This window comes from Oryx dammah, unplaced genomic scaffold, assembly GCF_014754425.2.
Source record: "Oryx dammah isolate SB20612 unplaced genomic scaffold, SCBI_Odam_1.1 HiC_scaffold_4, whole genome shotgun sequence".
Taxonomy (NCBI): domain Eukaryota; kingdom Metazoa; phylum Chordata; class Mammalia; order Artiodactyla; family Bovidae; genus Oryx; species Oryx dammah.
Genome location: NW_024070188.1, coordinates 18,350,662 through 18,368,427, shown reverse-complemented (window position 1 = coordinate 18,368,427; position 17,766 = coordinate 18,350,662).

Below are 17,766 nucleotides of genomic sequence, written 5' to 3'. Positions count from 1 at the left end.
CTTTCCCAGCAACAGGGTCATTCCTAATAAGACAGTTCTTCACATCAGGTGACCAAAGTATGGGAGCTTCAGCTTCAGCATCAGTCCTTTCAATGAATATTAAGGACTGTTTTCCTTTAGAATTGACTGGTTTGATCTCCTTGAAGTCCAAGGGACTCTCAAGAGTCTCCTCCTACACCATGGTTCAAAAGCATCAATTCTTTGGTGCTCAGCTTTCTTTATAGTCCAACTCTCACATCCATACATGACTACTGGAAAAACCATAGCTTTGACTAGACATACCTTTGTTAGCAAAGTAACATCTCTGCCTTTTAATATGCTGTCTAGGTTGGTCTTAACTTTTATTCCAAGGAGTAAGTATCTTTTAATTTCATGGCTGCTGTCAGCATATGCAGTGATTTTGGAGCCCAAGAAAATAAAGTCTGCCACTGTTTCCATTGTTTCCCCATCCATTTGCCATGAAGTGATGGGACCATGCCACCATTATATTAGTTTTTTGAATGTTAAGTTTTAAGCCAGCTTTCTCACTCTCTTTCACTTTCATCAAGAGGCTCTTTAGTCCTCTTTGCTTTCTCCCATAAGGGTGGTGTCATCAGTATATCTGAGCTTATTTATATTTCTCCCAGCAATCTTGATTCCAGCTTGTGTTTCATCCAGCCCGGCATTTTGCATGATGTACTCTGCATATAAGTTAAATCAGCAAGGTGACAATATACAGTCTTGATGTACTCCTTTCTCGATTTGGAAGCAGCCCATTGTTCCACATCCAGTTCTAACTGTTCCTTCTTGACCTGCATACAGATTTCTCAGGAGGCAGGTCCAGTGGTCTGGTATTGCCTTCTCTTTAAGAATTTTCCAAAGTTTGTTGTGATCCACACAGTCAAAGGCTTTGGCATAATCAATAAAGCAGAACTAGATGATTTTCTAGAACTCTCTTGCTTTTTCTATGATCCAGTGGATGTTGATAACTTGATATCTAGTTCTGCCTTTTCTAAATCCAACTTGAACATCTGGAAGTTCTTGGTTCATGTACTGTTGAAGCCTGGCTTGTAGAATTTTGAGCATTACTTTGCTAGCATGTGAGATGAGTACAATTGTGAGGTAGTTTGAACATTCTTTGGCATTGCCTTTCTTTGGGATTGGGATCAAAACTGACCTTTTCCAGTCCTGTGGCCACTGCTGAGTTTTCCAAATTTGCTGGCATATTGAGTGCAGCACTTTCACAGCATCATCTTTCAGGATTTGAAATAGCTCAACTGGAATTCCATCACCTCCACTAGATTTGTTCATAGTGATGCTTCCTAAGGCCCACTTGATTTCACATTCCAGGATGTCTGGCTCTAGGTGAGTGATCACACCATAGTGGTTATTATGTCATTAAGATCTTTTTTGTATAGTTCTTTTGTATATTCTTGCCACCTCTTAATATCTTCTGCTTCTATTAGGTCCATACCATTTTCCTTCTTGTGCCCATCTTTGCATGAAATGTTCCCTTGGTATCTGTTATTTTCTTGAAGAGATCTCTAGTCTTTCCCATTCTCTTGTTTTCCTCTATTTCAAATGCTCTTCTTTTTGTTGATATCAATAATAGTACTTACCTGTGGATTACAAATCCTTTACTTTGAGGCCCTGCTGCACACATGCAACTCATAATTTCTAGCCCTGTTAACTTACTTGTGGCTTCATAGGTGATCAAACAATTATACTTTCTTCATTATGTATCAAGGCAGTACACTCTGTTCATTTTTACTAATACTTGCTGTAACACTATTTCCAAGTGAATCTAAGTGACCTGAGCTAACTGAAAAAACCAGCATTAAAAATACATATATATTAACTTTTAAATCCTTGTTAGATAGTGGTTTGGTCAAAATAAAAAGCTATTAACTTTCCCACACAATTTCTCGTGTAACTGAATTAAAAAAAATCATTTAAAAAGTGTAGAACCTGAGTAAACAAACTAACTTTGAGGAATATTTTGATTCAACTTTGAATTTTTTATTGTTCAGTCCCTAAGTTATAAGGACTGTTCATAACAGTCCCTAAGTTATGTCTGACACTTTGTGACCCCATGGCCTGCAGCATGCCAGTCTCCTCTGTCTTTACTATCTCCTGGAGTTTGCTCAAATTCATGAACATTGAGTCCATGATGCTATCCCACCATCTCATCCTCTGTCACCCCTTTCTCCTCCTGACTTCAGTCTCTCCCAGCATCAGTGTCTTTTTCAGTGAGTTGGCTATTTGCATCAGGTGACCAAATTATTGGAGCTTCAGCTTCAGCATCAGTCCTCTAAGGAATATTTAGGGTTGACTTCCTTTAGAATTAACTGGTTTGATATTCTTGCAGTCCAAGGGGAACTTTGAAGTTAGGAGAAAAGGAAAAATAATGAGTAATAAAGCCAAGATTATTTTTTAAGAAGAATGTGGTACACATAATAAAATCATGCAAATACAAAGAGTTATGGAGGCAGAGGAATGACTACTGACAGTCACAAGACTGTCATTGATAATATTACAGCAATGTTGGTAAAACATCCTTAAATTATATTCTGTAAGAAATGTTCTGTAAATTAAATAAAGTTTGCATAGAGGGAATAAAGAAAGTTGAAAAGGGTGGAAGTTCAGCAGCATAATTTTTTACTGAATCTCATTAACAACATTAAAAAATATACATATCAAAAAATAATTGAGTTGTCACTTAGTCATGTCTGACTTTTTGTGACCCCATGAATCACAGCACGCCAGGCCTCCCTGTCCATCACCAACTCCCGGAGTTCACTCAGACTCACATCCATCGAGTCCGTGATGCCATCCAGCCATCTCATCCTCGGTCGTCCCCTTCTCCTCCTGCCCCCAATCCCTCCCAGCATCAGAGTCTTTTCCAGTGAGTCAACTCTTCACATGAGGTGCCCAAAGTACTGGAGTTTCAGCTTTAGCATCATTCCTTCCAAAGAAATTCCAGGGCTGATCTCCTTCAGAATGGACTGGTCAGATCTCCTTGCAGTCTAAGGGACTCTTAGGAGTCTTCTCCAACACCACAGTTCAAAAGCATCAATTCTTCAGTGCTCAGCTTTCTTCACAGTCCAACTCTCACATCCATACATGACCACTGAAAAAACCATAGCCTTGACTAGACAGACCTTTGTTGGCAAAGTAATGTCTCTGCTTTTCAATATGCTATCTAGGTTGGTCATAACTTTTTTTCCAAGGAGTAAGCGTCTTTTAATTTCATGGCTGCAGTCACCATCTGCAGTGATTTTGGAGCCCCCAAAAATAAAGTCTGACACTGCTTCCACTGTTTCCCCATCTATTTCCCATGAAGTGATGGAACCAGAAGCCATGATCTTTGTTTTCTGAATGTTGAGCTTTAAGCAACTTTTTCACTCTCCTCTTTCATTTTCATCAAGAGGCTTATTAGTTCCTCTTCACTTTCTACCATAAGGGTGGTGTCATCTGCATATCTGAGGTTATTGATATTTCTCCCGGCAATCCTGATTCCAGCTTGTGCTTCTTCCAGTCCAGCGTTTCCCATGATGTACTCTGCATAGAAGTTAAATAAGCAGGGTGACAATACACAGCCTTGACGTACTCCTTTTCCTATTTGGAATCAGTCTGTTCTTCCATGTCCAGTTCTAACTGTTGCTTCCTGACCTGCACACAAATTTCTCAAGAGGCAGGTCAGGTGGTCTGGTATTCCTGTCTCTTTCAGAATTTTCCACAGTTTATTGTGATCCACACAGTCAAAGGCTTTGCATAGTTAATAGAGCAGAAATAGATGTTTTTCTGAAACTCTCTTGCTTTTTCGATGATCCAGGTGATGTTGGCAATTTGATCTCTGGTTCTTCTGCCTTTTCTAAAACCAGCTTGAAAATCTGGAAGTTCACGGTTCACGTATTGCTGAAGCCTGGCTTGGAGAATTTTGAGCATTACTTTGCTAGCGTGTGAGATGAGTGCAATTGTGCAGTAGTTTGAGCATTCTTTGGCATTGCCTTTCTTTGGAATTGGAATGAAAACTGACCTTTTCCAGTCCTGTGGCCACTGCTGAGTTTTCCAAATTTGTTGGCGTATTGAGTGCAGCACTTTCACAGCATCATCTTTCAGGATTTGAAATAGCTCAACTGGAATTCTATCACCTCCATTAGCTTTGTTCATAGTGATGCTTTCTTTTTTTTTTTTAATTTATTTATTTATTTTTAATTTTTACTTTACAATTCTGTATTGGTTTTGGCATAGATTGACATGAATCCACCACAGGTGTACATGCGTTCCCAAACATGAGCCCCCCTCCCACCCCCCTCCCCACAACATCTCTCTGGGTCATCCCCGCGCGTCAGCCCCAAGCGTGTCATATCCTGCATCAGACATAGACTGGCATTTCGATTCTTACATGATAGTATACATGTTTCAATGCCATTCTCCCAAATCATCACACCCTCTCCCTCTCCCTCTGAGTCCAAAAGTCCGCTATACACATCTGTGTCTTTTTTGCTGTCCTGCACACAGGGTCATCATTGCCATCTTCCTAAATTCCATATATATGTGTTAGTATACTGTATTGGTGTTTTTCTTTCTGGCTCACTTCACTCTGTATAATCGGCTCCAGTTTCATCCATCTCAGCAGAACTGATTCAAATGTATTCTTTTTAATGGTTGAGTAATATTCCATTGTGTATATGTACCACAGCTTTCTTATCCATTCATCTACTGATGGACATCTAGGTTGTTTCCATGTCCTGGCTATTATAAACAGTGCTGCAATGAACATTGGGGTACATGTGTCTCTTTCAATTCTGGTTTCCTCTGTGTGTATGCCCAACAGTGGGATTGCTGGGTCATAAGGCAGTTCTATTTGCAATTTTTTAAGGAATCTCCACACTGTTCTCCATAGTGGCTGTACTAGTTTGCATTCCCACCAACAGTGTAGGAGGGTTCCCTTCTCTCCACATCCTCTCCAGCATTTATTGCTTGTAGATTTTTGGATCGCAGACATTCTGACTGGTGTGAAGTGGTACCTCATTGTGGTTTTGATTTGCATTTCTCTGATAATGAGTGATGTTGAGCATCTTTTCATGTGTTTGTTAGCCATCCGTATGTCTTCTTTGGAGAAATGTCTATTTAGTTCTTTGGCCCATTTTTTGATTGGGTCGTTTATTTTTCTGGAATTGAGCTGCAGGAGTTGCTTGTATATTTTTGAGATTAGTTGTTTGTCAGTTGCTTCATTTGCTATTATTTTCTCCCATTCGGAAGGCTGTCTTTTCACTTTGCTTATGTTTTCCTTTGTTGTGCAGAAGCTTTTAATTTTAATTAGATCCCATTTGTTTATTTTTGCTTTTATTTCCAGAATTCTGGGAGGTGGATCATAGAGGATCCTGCTGTGGTTTATGTCAGAGAGTGTTTTGCCTATGTTCTCCTCTAAGAGTTTTATAGTTTCTGGTCTTACATTTAGATCTTTAATCCATTTTGAGTTTATCTTTGTGTGCGGTGTTAGAAAGTGATCTAGTTTCATTCTTTTACAAGTGGTTGACCAGTTTTCCCAGCACCACTTGTTAAAGAGATTGTCTTTACTCCATTGTATATTCTTGCCTCCTTTGTCAAAGATAAGGTGTCCATATGTATGTGGATTTATCTCTGGGCTTTCTATTTTGTTCCATTGATCTATATGTCTGTCTTTGTGCCAATACCATACTGTCTTGATTACTGTGGCTTTGTGGTAGAGCCTGAAGTCAGGCAAATTGATTCCTCCAGTTCCATTCTTCTTTCTCAAGATTGCTTTGGCTATTCGTGGTTTTTTGTATTTCCATACAAATCTTGAAATTATTTGTTCTAGTTCTGCGAAAAATATCGCTGGTATCTTGATAGGGATTGCATTGAATTTGTAGATTGCTTTGGGTAATATACTCATTTTCACTATATTGATTCTTCCGATCCATGAGCATGGTATATTTCTCCATCTATTAGTGTCCTCTTTGATTTCTTTCATCAGTGTTTTATAGTTTTCTGTATATAGGTCTTTAGTTTCTTTAGGTAGATATATTCCTAAGTATTTTATTCTTTTTGTTGCAATGGTGAATGGAATTGTTTCCTTAATTTCTTCTTCTACTTTCTCATTATTAGTGTATACGAATGCAAGGGATTTCTGTGTGTTGATTTTATATCCTGCAACTTTACTATATTCATTAATTAGCTCTAGTAATTTTCTGGTAGAGTCTTTAGTGTTTTCTATGTAGAGGATCATGTCATCTGCAAACAGTGAGAGTTTTACTTCTTCTTTTCCAATTTGGATTCCTTTTATTTCTTTTTCTGCTCTGATTGCTGTGGCTAAAACTTCCAGAACTATGTTGAATAGTAGTGGTGAAAGTGGGCACCCTTGTCTTGTTCCTGACTTTAGGGGAAATGCTTTCAATTTTTCACCATTGAGGATAATGTTTGCTGTGGGTTTGTCATATATAGCTTTTATTATATTGAGGTATGTTCCTTCTATTCCTGCTTTCTGGAGAGTTTTTATCATAAATGGATGTTGAATTTTGTCAAAGGCCTTCTCTGCATCTATTGAGATAATCATATGGTTTTTATTTTTCAATTTGTTAATGTGGTGAATTACATTGATTGATTTGCGGATGTTGAAGAATCCTTGCATCCCTGGGATAAAGCCCACTTGGTCATGGTGTATGATCTTTTTAATGTGTTGTTGGATTCTGATTCCTAGAATTTTGTTGAGGATTTTTGCATCTATGTTCATCAGTGATATTGGCCTGTAGTTTTCCTTTTTTGTAGTATCTTTGTCAGGTTTTGGTATTAGGGTGATGGTGGCCTCATAGAATGAGTTTGGAAGTTTCCCTTCCTCTGCAATTTTCTGGAAGAGTTTGAGTAGGATAGGTGTTAACTCTTCTCGAAATTTTTGGTAGAATTCAGCTGTGAAGCCGTCTGGACCTGGGCTTTTGTTTGCTGGAAGATTTCTGATTACAGTTTCAATTTCCGTGCTTGTGATGGGTCTGTTAAGATTGTCTATTTCTTCCTGGTTTAGTTTTGGAAAATTGTATTTTTCTAAGAATTTGTCCATTTCTTCCAGGTTGTCCATTTTATTGGCATATAATTGCTGATAGTAGTCTCTTATGATCCTTTGTATTTCTGAGTTGTCTGTTGTGATCTCTCCATTTTCATTTCTAATTTTATTGATTTGATTTTTCTCTCTTTGCTTCTTGATGAGTCTGGCTAATGGTCTGTCAATTTTATTTATCCTTTCAAAGAACCAGCTTTTGGCTTTGTTGATTTTTGCTATGGTCTCTTTTGTTTCTTTTGCATTTATTTCTGCCCTAATTTTTAAGATTTCTTTCCTTCTGCTAACTCTGGGGTTCTCTAATTCTTCCTTTTCTAGTTGCTTTAGGTGTAGAGTTAGGTTATTTATTTGACTTTTTTCTTGTTTCTTGAGGTATGCCTGTATTGCTATGAACTTTCCTCTTAGCACTGCTTTTATAGTGTCCCACAGGTTTTGGGTGGTTGTGTTTTCATTTTCATTAGTTTCTATGCATATTTTGATTTCTTTTTTGATTTCTTCTGTGATTTGTTGGTTATTCAGAAGCGTGTTGTTCAGCCTCCATATGTTGGAATTTTTAATAGGTTTCCTCCTGTAATTGAGATCTAATCTTAGTGCATTATGGTCAGAAAAGATGCTTGGAATGATTTCGATTTTTTTGAATTTATCAAGGTTATATTTATGGCCCAGGATGTGATCTATCCTTGAGAAGGTTCCATGAGCACTTGAGAAAAAGGTGAAATTCATTGCTTTGGGGTGAAATGTCCTATAGATATCAATTAGGTCTAACTGGTCTAATGTATCATTTAAAGTTTGCGTTTCTTTGTTAATTTTCTGTTTAGTTGATCTGTCCATATGTGTGAGTGGGGTATTAAAGTCTCCCACTATTATTGTGTTGTTGTTAATTTCCCCTTTCATACTTGTTAGCATTTGTCCTACATATTGCGGTGCTCCTATATTGGGTGCATATATATTTATAATTGTTATATCTTCTTCTTGGATTGATCCTTTGATCATTATGTAGTGGCCTTCTTTGTCTCTTTTCACAGCCTTTGTTTTAAAGTCTATTTTATCGGATATGAGTATTGCCACTCCTGCTTTCTTTTGGTCTCTATTTGCATGGAATATCTTTTTCCAACCCTTCACTTTCAGTCTGTATGTGTCCCTTGTTTTGAGGTGGGTCTCTTGTAAGCAGCATATAGAGGGTTCTTGTTTTTGTATCCAATCAGCCAGTCTTTGCCTTTTGGTTGGGGCATTCAATCCATTTACGTTTAAGGTGATTATTGATAAGTATGATCCCGTTGCCATTTGTTTTATTATTTTGGGTTCGGGTTTATACTCCCTTTTTGTGTTTCCTGTCTAGAGAGTATCCTTTAGAATTTGTTGGAGAGCTGGTTTGGTGGTGCTGAATTCTCTCAGCTTTTGCGTGTCTGTAAAGCTTTTGATTTCTCCTTCGTATTTGAATGAGATCCTTGCTGGGTATAGTAATCTGGGCTATAGGTTATTTTCTTTCATCACTTTAAGTATGTCTTGCCATTCCCTCCTGGCCTGAAGAGTTTCTATTGAGAGATCAGCTGTTATCCTTATGGGAATCCCCTTGTGTGTTATTTGTTGTTTTTCCCTTGCTGCTTTTAATAATTGTTCTTTGTGTTTGATCTTTGTTAATTTGATTAATATGTGTCTTGGGGTGTTTCGCCTTGGGTTTATCCTATTTGGGACTCTCTGTGTTTCTTGGACTTGGGTGATTATTTCCTTCCCCATTTTAGGGAAGTTTTCAACTATTATCTCCTCAAGGATTTTCTCATGGTCTTTCTTTTTGTCTTCTTCTTCTGGGACTCCTATAATTCGAATGTTGGAGCGTTTCATATTGTCCTGGAGGTCTCTGAGATTGTCCTCATTTCTTTTAATTCGTTTTTCTTTTTTCCTCTCTGATTCATTTATTTCTACCATTCTGTCTTCTATTTCACTAATCCTATCTTCTGCCTCCATTATTCTATTATTTGTTGCCTCCAGAGTGTTTCTGATCTCATTTATTGCATTATTCATTGTATATTGACTCTTTTTTATTTCTTCTAGGTCCTTGTTGAACATTTCTTGCATCTTCTCAATCCTTGTCTCTAGGGTATTTATCTGTGATTCCATTTTGACTTCAAGGTTTTGGATCATTTTCACTATCAATATTCAGAATTCTTTCTCAGGTAGATTCCCTATCTCTTCCTCTTTTGTCTGGTTTGGTGGGCATTTCTCCTGCTCCTTTACCTGTTGGGTATTCCTCTGTCTCTTCATCTTGGTTATATTGCTGCGTTTGGAATGGCCTTTTTATATTCTGGTAATTTGTGGAGTTCTCTTTATTGTGGAGCTTCCTCACTGTGGGTGGGGTTGTATCAGTGGCTTGTCAAGGTTTCCTGGTTAGGGAGGCTTGTGTTGGAGGTCTGGTGGGTGGAGCTGGGTTTCTTCTCTCTGGAGTGCAGTGGAGTGACCAGTAATGGGTTATGAGACGTCTAAAGTTTTGGAGTAACTTTGAACTGCCTGTATATTGAGGCTCAGGGGTGTGTTCCTGTGTTGCTGGAGAATTTGTGTGATATGTCTTGCTCTGGAACTTGTTGGCCCTTGGGTGGAGCTTTGTTTCAGTGTAGGTTTGGAGGCATTTGATGAGCTCCTATTGCTTAATGTTCCCTGAATTCAGGAGTTCTCTGATGTTCTCAAGCTTTGGACTTAAGCCTCCTGCTTCTGGTTTTCGGTTTTATTTTTACACTGGTCTCTAGACTTCTCCATCTATACAGCACCAATGATATAGTATCTAGGCTAAAGATGAAAGGTTTCTCCACATTGAGGGGCACCCAGAGAGGTTCACTGGGTTACATGGAGAAGAGAAGAGGGAGGGGGTAGTTAGAGGTGACTGGAATGAGATGCGGTGAGAACAAAAGAGGAGAGAGCAAGCTAGTCAATAGTCACTTCCTTATGTGCGCTCCTTAGTCTGGACCTCTCAGCGGTATTTACGGAGTTATACAGGGGAGAGGAGAGATAGGAAGTAGACAGAGGTGGCCAGGAGGGTAAGAGAGAGGAATGAAAAGGAGAGAGACAGGTCCAGCCAGTAATCAGTTCCTTAGGTGCTCTCCACCATCTAGAACACACAGAGAATCACAGAGTTGGATATAGAAGAGATGGGGGAGGGGGGGGAGAGACAGAGGCCACCTGGTGGAGAAAAAGGAGAGTCCAAAAGGAGGAGAGAGTGGTCAAGCCAGTAATCTCACTGTCAGGTAAGATTGGGTTATGAAATGTACAAGATTGACAACAAAAACCGAAAAGCAAAGATTAAAAACCTAGAGTAGAGGTTAGATTTTCAAAAATACAATGTTAAAGAGATGAAGCAGAAGGAAGAAAGAAAAAAAAGAGAAAAGATTAAAAAAAATAATAATATTAAGAAAAAGAAATATGGAAAAAAAATATATATATAAGAAAAAAAAAAAAACCCAAGATTAAAAAAGAAATACCAACAACAACCATGTGAAGACTATATATGGTGTTTGCTTTAAAAAAGTAGAGTCTTTTTTTTTTTGAAAAGTAATAGTTATAGAAATATAAAGTATTGAAATAGAAGACTTAACAGTTAAAAAAAAAAAGTTTGAGAAAAAAAAGAAAAAAAAAGAAAGCAAAAAAAAAAAAAGGCAAAAAAAAAAAATGATTGTAAAAATCGTGAAGATATATCTGGCCCTTCTCTGATGTTGTGGGCCATGTTGGTCACTTCCAAGGCGTTTCCCTCTGTTTAACTTCTGTTTGCTGGTCTCTTCAGGGTCTGAATTCCGTCCTGACACATGGGGGCGGTGGTGGACACTTTTTTTTTTTTTTTTTTTAGGCTCACTAGTTCAGTCGCGCTGTGGGGAGGGGGGAATGCTGTTTTTGAAGACAATGATCTGCTTTTCTGGTTGCCTGATGTCCTCTGCCTGGATTCAGAGGTTGTTTTGTGGAGTTTGCTCCGCATTGAAATGATCTTTTGAGGAATTTGTGAGGGAGAAAGTGGTCTTCCCTTCCTATTCCTCCGCCATCTTAGGACCGCCCCACCATAGTGATGCTTTCTAAGACCCACTTGATTTCATATTCCAGGATGTCTGGCTCTAGGTGAGTGATCACACCATCGTGATTATCTTGGTCGTGAAGATCTTTCTGTATAGTTCTTCTGTGTATTCTTGCCACCTCTTCTTAATATCTTCTTCTTCTGTTAGGTCCAGATCATTTCTGTCCTTTATCGAGCCCATCTTTGCATGAAATGTTCCCTTGGTATCTGTTATTTTCTTGAAGAGATCTCTAGTCTTTCCCATTCTGTTGTTTTCCTCTGTTTCTTTGCATTGATCGCTGAGGAAGGCTTTCTTATCTCTTCTTGCTATTCTTTGGAACTCTGCATTCAGATGCTTATATCTTTCCTTTTCTCCTTTGCTTTTCGCTTCTCTTCTTTACACAGCTATTTGTAAGGCTTCCCCAGACAGCCATTTTGGTTTTTTGCCTTTCTTTTGCATGGTGATGATCTTGATCCCTGTCTCCTGTACAATGTCACAAACCTCAGTCCCTAGTTCATCAGGCACTCTATCTATCAGATCTAGGCCCTTAAATCTATTTCTCACTTCCACTGTATAATCATAGGGGATTTGATTTAGGTCATACCTGAATGGTCGAGTGGTTTTCCCTACTTTCTGCAATTTAAGTCTGAATTTGGTAATAAGGAGTTCATGATCTGAGCCACAGTCACCTCCTGGTCTTTTTTTTTTTGTTGACTGTATAGATCTTATCCATCTTTGGCTGCAAAGAATATAATCAATCTGATTTTGGTATTGGCCATCTGGTGATGTCCATGTGTAGAGTCTTCTCTTGTGTTGTTGGAAGAGGGTGTTTGCTATGCCCAGTGCATTTTCTTGGCAAAACTCTATTAGTCTTTGCCCTGCTTCATTCCACATTCCAAGGCCAAATTTGCCTGTTACTCCAGGTGTTTCTTGACTTCCTACTTTTGCATTCCAGTCCCCTATAATGAAAAGGACTTTTTTTTGGGTGTTAGTTCTAAAAAGTCTTGTAGGTCTTCATAGAACCATTCAACTTCAGCTTCTTCAGCGTTACTGGTTGGGTCATAGACTTGGATTATTGTGATATATTACTGTGATATTCAGTCCCCAGGAATAATTAGGGGACTGAATTTAAAGGGAGGAAAATGACCAAAAGTGTTGAATTAGCAAGATAAGAAAGAGATGGAGGTCTAATGAAAAATGTGTCTTATTATTATTATTTTTTAATTGTGATTAAAGAACTTGGAGGAATGAATGAATGAGTGACTGGGAATTTTGCTGATGATGAATGGGGAGTAAATGGGGAAATGAGATAGGTGGTTGTCATCAAAGAGAAAGTAGGATTGTTAGTTCCAGTTCTGGTTTGAGGAAATGGAAAAAGAAATAGTAATACTCAGAAAAATTAAAGGAGTTCTCCTCTTTATTTATTCTGTTTTCTCATGCCCCAGCCTACAGATAGTATCATAGTTGCAGCAACAGTAACACTGACCCTAGCAGCACTATAGACCTATAAGAGCTTAAAATGCTGAGCCTGGGCAACCGTCTTTTCTTATCAGGTGACCTATGGTCCCTAGTGGTAGAGCAATCACCATTGCTTTTGTTTTTATCACCATCTTCCTGCCACTTGGCCCACAAAAACTATACAAAGAGATATAATAAAAACATAATAAGTAAATTAAAGTGGAATGCTAAAATAATTTCAGTACAGGTGTGAAAAACAGGAAAAAGAAACAAAAATAGGACTAAATAAAAATATATTGATAACTAAACTAAATGTAAATGGTCTAAACACATCATTTAAATAATAGAGATTGGCAGAATGGATGAAACTAATGATTCTACCATATTTTGTGTATAGGAAACTCACTTCAAATAATGTAAAAAATGTAGGTAAAAGTAAGAAAATGAAAGTAGTAAACCATCAAAAGAAAGAAATGCAGACTTGGTTATTATCAAAGTAGCCCTAGGGAAAAAAATTAAATGGATAAAAAGGAACATTTTCTAATGGTTAAAAGCCCAACTCATTACAAAGATGTAAGTATCATGTATCTGTATAATCTATAGTAAGCAGAATAACTCTTCCCAAAAAATCCATGCTCAAATCCCTCAATTCTGTGAATGTATTATATTACATTGAAAAGGGGACTTTGCAGATGTAATTAAGATTATAGACCATTGAACAGGAAAATTATTCTGATCTATCCAGGTAGTCTTAATCCCTTCACATGAACACTTGAAAACCTTTTTCTGTCTGGAGTCAAGAGATGCAACAGAAGTGGTTAGAGATAGTCTCGCATAAGAATGATTTTAGATTATGTTGCTGGCCCTGAGATATATAGGGCCATGTGCAAGAAGGAAAAAGATCTCTAATGCTTAAGGGCATCCCCAAGCTGATAGCCAGCTTCTGTTATATCTGCAAGAGACTGAATTCTGTTAACACCATGATTGAGTTTGGAGGTAGATTCTTTCCAGAGTCCCCAGTAAGATTTCAGTTGAATAAGATGTTAATTATGGCCATGTAAAACCTGGGTCAGAGACACTAGCTAAGCCAAACTAAACCACCAAACCATGAAAAGAAAAATAAAAAAGTTCTGTTATTCAGTTCATTAAGTTTTGGGGCAAGTTATAGCAGTGATGGAAAACTAACACAGTGTATAATAGAGCTTCAAAATATTTGAAACAAAAATCTACAAACTGAGAGGAGAAATAGACAAACTCATAATTATATTTGGAGATATCAAAATTTTCTCTCAGTAATAAATAGAACTAAGAGATAAAATAAAAATTCATAGAAGAACTGAATAACACCTTTAACGGATAGGGTCTAGTTGACATTTACAGAGTATTCCTTTTTTAACAATAGAATATGCATCCTTTTAAGTGAATATGGGCCATTCTCAAGGATGGATCATATTCTGAGCAATAACATATATCCTGACAATTTTTTTTTAAAAAATTGTAAGTATACAATTACCCTGATACTGAGAAAGACTGAAGGCAAAGAAGCGGGTGGCAGAGAATGAGATGGTTAGATAGCATCACCAATTCAATGGACATGAATCTGAGCAAACTCTGGGAGATAGTGGAGGATAGAGGAGCCAGGCATGCTACAGTCCATGGGGTTGCAAACAGTCAAACAAGGCTTAATGACTGAACAACAACAATTATACAAAATATACTGATATTATAGAATTAAACTGAAATTAAAGGAATCATAACAGGAAAATAAAATACTTTGAAATTGTACATTTAGAAATAACTCAGTGATCAATGCTGCTGCTGCTGCTAAGTTGCTTCAGTCATGTCAGATTCTTAGCGACCCCATGGACTGCAGCCTACCAGGCTCCTGTCCTTGGGATTTTCCAGGTAATAGTACTGGAGTGGTTTGCCATTTCCTTCTCCAGTGATCAATGAGGAAATTACAAAGAAATTTGGAAGATTTTTGAACTGGTAAAATAGGAAAATATTATACATCAAAAGTTGCAGGATGCTCTTAAATAGTAATTTCAGATTCTACCTTAAGAAATGAACAAAAAGTAAAATGTAGGGGACTAAAGGAGATTTAAAAGGACAGTAATATATGATATTGAAAAGAGAAAGCAATAGAAGAAAAAACATTGAAAACCAAGTATATTTCTTTGGAGAATTCAATAAAATGTATAACTTTGATTCAAAATGATAAAAGAGGAAGGTTCAAATTACCACTATCAGAAGTGGAATAGGTAATAGCACTACAGACCCCTTTTTCCCCAGACTTCAGGCATATAATGAAGGAATTTTACAAACTCCATGTAAGTGTCTGAGCACATGAACATATATTCTGAAAAATAATATAATTACCTAATTTTTTTAAAACTACAGAATTCATTCAAGATAAAATAGATAACCATAGGAATATGTAACTATTAATGAAACTGAATTACACTAAAAAAACTTCTGAATATGAAAATTTCAAACTCAAATGTTTCACCAGAAGACTCTACAAAGGATTAACATAAAATGATATAAATTCTACATAAGCTATTCCAGTAAAGAAAAGTGAAAAAGTCTTGGTTCATTTATGAGACTAAACCTAAGTAGTAAGCTAAGAATTTTGTTGGTTTTTATGACTATCGACTCCTTAGGTACATGACCTATTTAATACCCTCTGCTAGAGTATATGAGGAGTCTGTAAATATGATGGAAGACCATTCCCATAATTAAGTTACTAATCTCTTTACTTTGGGTTAATCATAAAAGAGTTAGCCAGAGTGGTCCTCAGTCAATCAAATGAGTCTTAAAAAGAAGATGTGGTGCCAAATAGATATTTTTTCTGCTGGTCTTGAAGATGCAGTCTTAATGAGTTATATGGATGAAAGGAAATTGATCTTGCCAATAATCATTAGAGTTTAAAAAAGAAGTCCACATTGCTGATGAGAATACAACCCAGCTGACACCTTGATCTCAGCCTTTTGAGGCACTGAGTAGAGAAACCAATTATGCTCTACCCAGTCTTTTAATCCTCCACCCCGACTTCACTTTCACTTTTCACTTTCATGCATTGGAGAAGGCAATGGCAACCCACTCCAGTGTTCTTGCCTGGAGAATCCCAGGGACGGGGGAGCCTGGTGGGCTGCCGTCTCTGGGGTCGTCCAGAGTCAGACACGACTGAAGCGACTTAGCTGCAGCAGCAGCAGCCAGATCTCTAAGATATTAAATGAGTATTGATTTAAACTACTAAGTTTGTGGTAATTTGTTATGCAACTTAATCCAACCAGTCAATTCTAAAGGAAATCTGTCCTGAATGTTCATTGGAAGGACTGATTCTGAAGCTGAAGCTCCAATACTTTGGCCAACTGATGCAAAAAACTAACTCATTGGAAAAGACCCTGATTCTGGGAAAGATTAAAGGCAGGAGGACAAGGGGATGACAGAGGATGAGATGGTTGGATGGCATCACTGATGTGATGGACATGAGTTTGAGTAGGCTCCAGGAGTCAGTGAAGGACAGGGAAGCCTGGCGTGCTGCAGTCAATGGGGTCACAAAGAAGCGGACACGACTGAGAGAATGAACTGAACTGTTATGCAACTTTAGAAATCTAATTCACCCTGATACCTAAACCAAAGACAATACATGAAAACCGAAATTATAGACCCCCAATTCTCATATAGACCAAAATCCTCAAAAAAATTAGTAAATAAAATCCATAAATAGTCAAAACAATAATACATTATGACCAAGTTGATTTTATCCTCAGAATGACAAGGTGGCTCAGTATTTGAAAACCAACCAATGCAATCTATCTTACTAACAGAAAGGAAATAAAAAGTGTATGATAATGTCATTTGATGCTGAAAATCCTGTGACAGAACTCAATTCTTATTAATAATACAAACTTCTAGCCATCTGGAATTAGCAGGAATTTGCTCAATAATGATAAAGGGCAAGCACTATAAATTTACAGATAATATTAAGTCAATGGTGAAATAGTGAATGCTTTCCTTCTAAGATCTGTGAGAAGGTAAGAATGTCTGCTCTCTGTACTCAACCTTAAAATGGAAGTCCTAATCAGTGCAATGGGGAGAGAATCTGAAATAAATGACAAACAAATTGGAAAGGAAATAATAAAATGTCATATTTACAGGTGACATGAATCTCTTTGTAGACTCCCAAGATTCTTTAAAAAAATTTTTTTCTAGAACCTTATCTAGAACATAATTTCAGCACATACATTTTCCTGAATTACTAATGAAATTACTCCAGATTCAGCATTAAATAAATGAAATTAGAAATAAAAGATACCATTTACAAAATTACAAAATTAATATTTAAATATAAATCTATTATAGTATATATAGGATTTGAATGCTGTTAGCTACAAAATACTGATGAACAAAGCAAAGACTTATATAAATGAAGAGACATACTATGGGGATGAATTGGAAGAATCAATATAATAAAGATATCAGTTTCCTAAATTGATCTATGTGTTTAATTCAATTCCAATTAAAATCCATGCTGCATTTTTGAGAAAACAGACAAGCTGTTTCTAACATTTCTATGTAAAAATATGATTTATAATAGGCTCAATAACTTTGAGTAAGTAAAATAAAGTTGATACAGTAATTAAGATAGTGCTCTGTTGGCAAAGTTATAAGCACATATATCAGTAGAACAGAAGAGAGGTTCAGAAATAGACCCACACAAATATGGCTATTGGAGTTTTGACAAAGATGCAAAAGCAATTCAATAAAGAAGTGATAGTCTTCAGCAAAGACTGCTGGAAAAATTACATACAAAAAAAAATCTCATTTTAAATCTCACATCCTGTATAAATTAACTCAAAACAAATCAGAGACCTAAGTATAAGTCAATACAGAGCGGTTGAAGAAAACAGAAATTCTTTTGCCCTAAGGTTAGACAGAGGTCTGATGTGAAATTAAGCGTGCAATCTATTAAGAAATGAATAAACTAGACTTCTTCACAGCTATATTTTGCTTTGTAAAAGATACTTCCTAAAATTGAAGTATAGGGGGGTGGTCCTAAAATGGAGGAGGAATAGGAGGGGGAGACCACTTTCTCCCCCACAAATTCATCAAAAGAACATTTCAACACTGAGTAAATTCTACAAAACTTCTGAATGCTGGCAGAGGCCATCAGGCACCCAGAAAAGCAGCCCATTGTCTTTGAAAGGAGGTAGA